Genomic DNA, 6,051 nt, shown 5'->3' with positions numbered 1-6,051 from the left:
GATCAAGTTCAGTGTGCCCTAGTATACTCTGCATTGCATTCATCTCCCCGTGCTCCTCCTCACTTATATATTTCAGTGGTACAACTTGCTAGAGGCAGACCACTGTTCCCTGTTTTCTGAGTCACCAGTTTCCAGTATCCTTTCACATAGCAGTGGTACAACTTGCTAACGCAGACCACTGACTCCCCGGATAAATTCACCTGGATTTCATTCCTTCACCCAGACAGCGGTACAACTTGCTATACGCAGACCACTGACTCTCATTACCCCCTCGTTACTCCTGGACATTCCTCCTCACTATAGCAGTGGTACAACTTGCAATACGCAGACCACTGACTACCCTCACGTTTCCTTGTCCATCCAGTTCCTCATGTACAGTTATCTACCTATTACCAGTGCTGCTAGTCATAGACTTTCCTCGAGCATTCTCTTATCATCTGCTGTCTCCTGTTCCGTGATCACCCCGCTACCAGAGTACCATATTACCAACTATACTGCTCTGGTAAGTCTATCATCTGGTGATACCTGGGCAAAGACTCCTAGTGCCCGTGACACCCCGAGTTTCACTGTACTGGCTTGGGAGTTCCTAACAGTTACCTGGATATGAACGATACTTCTGAAGCCAATGCACGCTGGATTAAACCAATCTTTACACAGGCAGCACTATGCATAGAGTTCATCTGGGATGTTTCCTGTTTACATAAACAATGCAAATGGTCATCCTCTTCTGCTGTATTAACTAAAGATGATTTATTACTACATTGCCATTGAACAGTTTGATCAATATTTTCACCATACTGTTCTTTGTTGTTTTGCAGGCAATGCATAGTTGCCTACATCTGAGTCTGCCCTGAATCTAGTAACTATTTGCTGCTGCGTGAGCCAGATCCAGGTACAGGTGAACTATACTAATGTTCCAGACAGGTTGAATTAGCACATGTATATCCACCATGTGAACAGTAACGCCACAACAAGGCTTCAACAATCGTTACTGACCATTCACACACCTTTCATGTCTCCATTCACAGTCATACACCTTCTCGCACCACCTCCGCATGGTCTCCCCCCGCGCACCACCTCCGCATGGTCTCCCCCCGCGCACCACCTCTGCACGGTTTCCCCCTCACGCACCATCTGAACATTGTTTTCACACATGATGTTGATAGTCTGAACTCCATTTAAAAGGTGTAGCTCACACAATGTCTCTTTGATCCAAAGGGTTTCTTTAGCTGATTCTGTCAAAACCATATACTAAGCTTCAGTGCTGGAAAGAGCAACTGTAGGCTGCTTCCAGGTTGCCCAGCCTATCGCTGCACCTGCTTATCCAAACAGGCAGCCAGTATATGAGCGAAGATCATCCTTGTCTGCTCCCCAATCTGCAGAGCAGAAAATCTCCAGTTCTGAAGACTTGGCTTTAGAGAACTTTTATTTTAACGAATTTGTACCTTTTAGGTATCTCAGAATTCTCTTAACAGTTGCCTAGAATTGTTTTCTGGGGGTTCATAGCAAATTGACTCACTCGACTCACCACATGTGTGAGGACGAGTTCATTTGCATATATCAAACTTCTAATTACATTCTGACAGGGGATTTCTTTAATTTCCTCTATTTCAGATTCACTTGTTGGTGACATAACTTTGGTCAATTTTGTACTCTTATAAAAAAGGATATTTACTGGTTTAACATCTGTCATCCAGGACTTTAGAAGTTTAATATAACCTTGTTGGTCTAAGGTGAAAGTCCCAGCATTCAAATTTTGCGAAACTCTTATTTCCAACAGGTGATATTGCAGGGTCTAAGTCTTGTATATAACTTCACTTTTTGCTTTAAGGAAATATACATGAGTATCCCATGTAATCATCAATCAATTAGCAGTAACCACTAATTGGCTCAGTCTACATAGGACCGCATACATCTGTGTGCACCAATGCTAATGGCGCTCAGCTCTTGTCACTGTCTTCGGGAAGTTTTGTCTGGTTTATGTACCTTTGATACAACTCTCACAAATTGGTTTATGAGGATTGTTCACCGCCATTTCTGTTACCATCCCATTCAGAATTTCTCCACATTATTGTACCCAAGTTGTCCTAAACACTTGTGCCACAGTTTCATAGTCTGACTTGTGTCAGAAGTAGCTATCACATAACACTTCTCAGTGTCGAGGACATATAGTGCTGGCAACGGGCAACTGTGCTATTACAGTCTCTCTTTTATTTAGCACAGTGCCCTTGCCTTGCAAATTCTACTTTGTAACTTTTGTTTTCTGGAACACTTAAGGCAATCAAATTGGTTTCTAAATCTGGTACGATTGAAACTGTTAGCAAGTGAGGATTTATTCTAAGTGTGGATTTGTTAAAAGCGTACTGATAAATTTAGATAGTATGAGTTACACAAGAGTTATGTTCTACAAGAGTGTAGAAGAATTTGCTAATTTCTTCCTCCTCTGCTTCATCCACAGGTAAATATTTGACATTTCCACTGCACCAGCTATCTTTAAGGCATCAGAAGTGCAATAGTGTTTGTTAGATATATGGTATGCTTACACTCTGTTTGTTTAAGCATTTTATTACTTTCTTTGTAGTGTGTGTGTTTAGTGGAGGTTACTTCAAGAAATTGATCACATGGCTCTCTGACCTTTTTTAACCAGCAGTCAAAGGCTGTGTGTGGGGAATGTGAGGGTTTATTCTAAGTGTGGATTTGTTACAAGTGTATTGACAAATTTAGATCATAGTAAGAGTTATACAAGAGTTGACCAGGAGAGGAACATTTCCACCTGGAAACACTGCTGCATGAGGACAACATTCAACAATCATCTGTGAGCTGTGATATCCTCAGGGGCGCACGCAGGATTGTCAGGGGGGAGCCGTTTCGGCAGCGCTGTCCTATACAATACTGCACCGCCGCGGACACTTCTTTGACAGCGCCGCGGCTGCTGTATAGGACAGTGCCGCTATGGTGGGCACTAAGTTAGCGCAGGGGGGGGGGTTTCTGGAGACTCAGAAACCCCCCTGCATGCGCCACTGATCCTCCACCTCATGCACCTGAATTGGACTGCCTGGACATTCCCTGCTCAACTGTTTCTCAACCCTAATTCTTACAGCCCCAGTTTTATTAGGACTTGTTGGTTTCACTTATGCTGTTGCTTGTATTCCCACCCTCAAACCACACTTGCTTCTCCACTTACCCTGAATCTTTAACTGGCATCCCAGCTCCGCCCTGCCCAGATGTCATACGCAGCCATCTCAGTGCACCATCCACTGTGCCTAATGTTATATAATGTTATATAATCCCTCTTCTCGACTTTCTAATGTCACTGCCTAATCTAACTATTTTTAACTCAACCATCCTTTATCTCTACTGTTCTAAGTACTTCCCATTCCCTTGCTGATCATTTTACATATTTCCTTCCTCTTTGCTCTCCAAATACCTCTGCAGTCTCTCACTTTAATCACCTATCGTGTTCTCACCATCTCCTCACTTCACTTGTAACCTCTCACTGACCTTTCTTTCTGACATACTTTCAATTGTCTATTTCACGCTTATCTCTAGCATTATTATGTTTGGCTCCTCTCTCACTTCTGTCCTCTCCCTCTATCCCCCTGTTTCCCTTTTCCAAACTTCCTATACTCTCCACCTCTTCCCTCTCCCTTCCAGTCCCCATCCCTATCCCAATTCTCTGCTTCTGTGCCCCGGATCTGACTCACTGCCCCTCCCCCATTTTTCCCTCTCTCCTTCTATTCCCCTCTCACACCCTTTCTACATGCCCCCTTCCTCTTCTTCCCCCTGGAAATCTATTCCCTTACATCACTCCTTCCTTCTCCTGCCTCTCCCTCTCCTGTTCATACCCCCCAAATCAGCCCCATCTGCACCCCCTTCACCTCTTGCTCCCTGTTCCCTGCCCGTTGATGGGTCCCCTCCTAGTTCTGTTTCTTGTCCTTCTCTTCCTGTCATGCTCTTCGCTCAATATCACACACACACCCTTGTAGTCCAGCAACCCAACAACCTCATCCACATCTCTCCTCTTCCTCTTTCCTCTGGTCTCTGGAATGCCAGGTCAGTCTGTAACAAATTGACCTCTATCCATGATATCTTTATCTCTACATCTTTCAAGCTGCTTGCCATCACTGAAACCATCTATCCCCTGAGGACACTACCTTTCCTGCTCCTCTTTCAGAGGCTTGTCCTCCCACACACCCAGACCTGGGGACTGAGAAGGTGGTGTTAGCATACTTCTCCCCCCTGCTGTTCTTTCCGGGTTCTTCCCCCCTGATCCCTCCCTCTCTTTCTCCTCCTTGAGGTACACTCTATCTGCCTTCTCCACCCAGCCCACCTCGGTGTTGCTTTTGTCTACCATCCTCCTGGTCCTGTCTCTCAATTCCAGGATCACCTGGCTCCCTCACTTTGTCTCCTCTGATGCTTCCTCCCTCATCTTGGGGACTTAAATATCCCTATTGACAATCTCTCAGACCCTGCTGGTTCCAAATTTCTCTCCTCCTCCCTTGGTCTCTCACAATGGACCTCCTCTCCCACTCACTGCAGTGCCCACTCCCTTGATCTGGTCTTTTCACACCTCAATACTGTCTCCTACCTCATTAATTCACCTTTTCCTCTCTCTGACCACCATTTCCTTTGTTTTAGCATCTCTCCACCCCTCTCACCTTCCCCATCTCCTAAAGTTACTCTCAACAGGTGAAATCTGGACTCCATTGATTCTACCACGTGCTCCACCTCTCTGGTCTCACTCCTTTCCCCCATCACCACTCTTTCTTGTCCCGATGAGGCTGTTTCCTTCTATAATCACACACGTACCACCGCACCTGACTCTGTTGCCCTGGCTATCACCATCAATCTTCGTCGGTCCCCACCTCAAAAGGGGCACTCAAAACTTACCCGTTATCTTCAAAAATGCTTCCTGCCATGAGGTCCACGAGGGATGAGTGGGATCCTGCTGTCTCAGCAGGGACTGGCTTAACTCCACCCAGAGGCACGGAGTCTAAAAGAGCGGAAGATTTTCACCAGGCAAGGAGATTTGGGATTTGTGGCTTCCATCCTGCAGGTCGCAGCCCTTTAGGGAAGTTCCCAGTGAGGCAGGACAGAGAACTCGAGAGGTGAGCGGAATGCCCAGTAACTACCAGAGGTAGGATGAGATGAGACTGAGGGATAAGACCCTAGGAATGGTAGAGAACAGAAGTCTAGCAGTCCACTGGAAAGGAGGAGGCGATGATCCAGGATAATACCGTCCACAAATGGAATAGGTAAGCAGAGGTCAGCGGTGCACAGGATATGTAGCAGACGATGAACCACAGCTATTACCAGTAGGGAGTGGAATGGGCCAGCGGAGATCAGCAATGCATACAGGATAGGTAGCGGGTGTTGGTCACAGCGATTACCACTAACGAGTGGAACAGGTAGGCAGAGATCAGCAAAGCACAAGATGTACAGCAGGCGATGAACCACAGCTATTACCACTTGGGAGTGGAACAGATCAGCAGAGGTCAGCGGTGCATACAGGATGGGTAGCGGGCGTTGATCACAGCGATTACCACTAACATGTGGAACAGGTAAGCAGAGATCAGCGGTGCACAGGATGTAAAGCAGGCGATGAACCACAGCTATTACCACTTGGGAGTGGAATGGATCAGCGAAGGTCAGCGGAGCATACAGGATAAGTAGCGGGCGTTGATCATAGCGATTACCACTAATATTTGGAACAGATAAGCAGAGATCAGCGGTGCACAGGTAGCGGGCGTTGATCACAATGAGGAGAAGGGAGCTGCTTCCAGGCCAGGTGTAGACTCGAAGAACCAGCACTGAAAGGTGAGGGGAGGAGCCTTATAAAGGAGTGCCAACCAATGGAAAGATGGGGCAGGTAAAACAGGTGAAGTGGTTGCACAGGCGCAGACTGCCGCTGACAGGGCGGTATGCAAGATAGGGAGAATCAGGATGAGGCCAGGCGCGCCGATCCTCGAGTTTTGGTCCCAGGAGGCCGGCGTGTGACACTCCCGCAGTGCAGAATGGCTCTGGAGAAAGTCACGCACTCATTCTGACTTC

The sequence above is a fragment of the Mixophyes fleayi genome, chromosome 4 (genome assembly GCF_038048845.1).
Source record: "Mixophyes fleayi isolate aMixFle1 chromosome 4, aMixFle1.hap1, whole genome shotgun sequence".
NCBI lineage: Eukaryota > Metazoa > Chordata > Amphibia > Anura > Limnodynastidae > Mixophyes > Mixophyes fleayi.
This window is presented reverse-complemented; position numbering follows the sequence as displayed.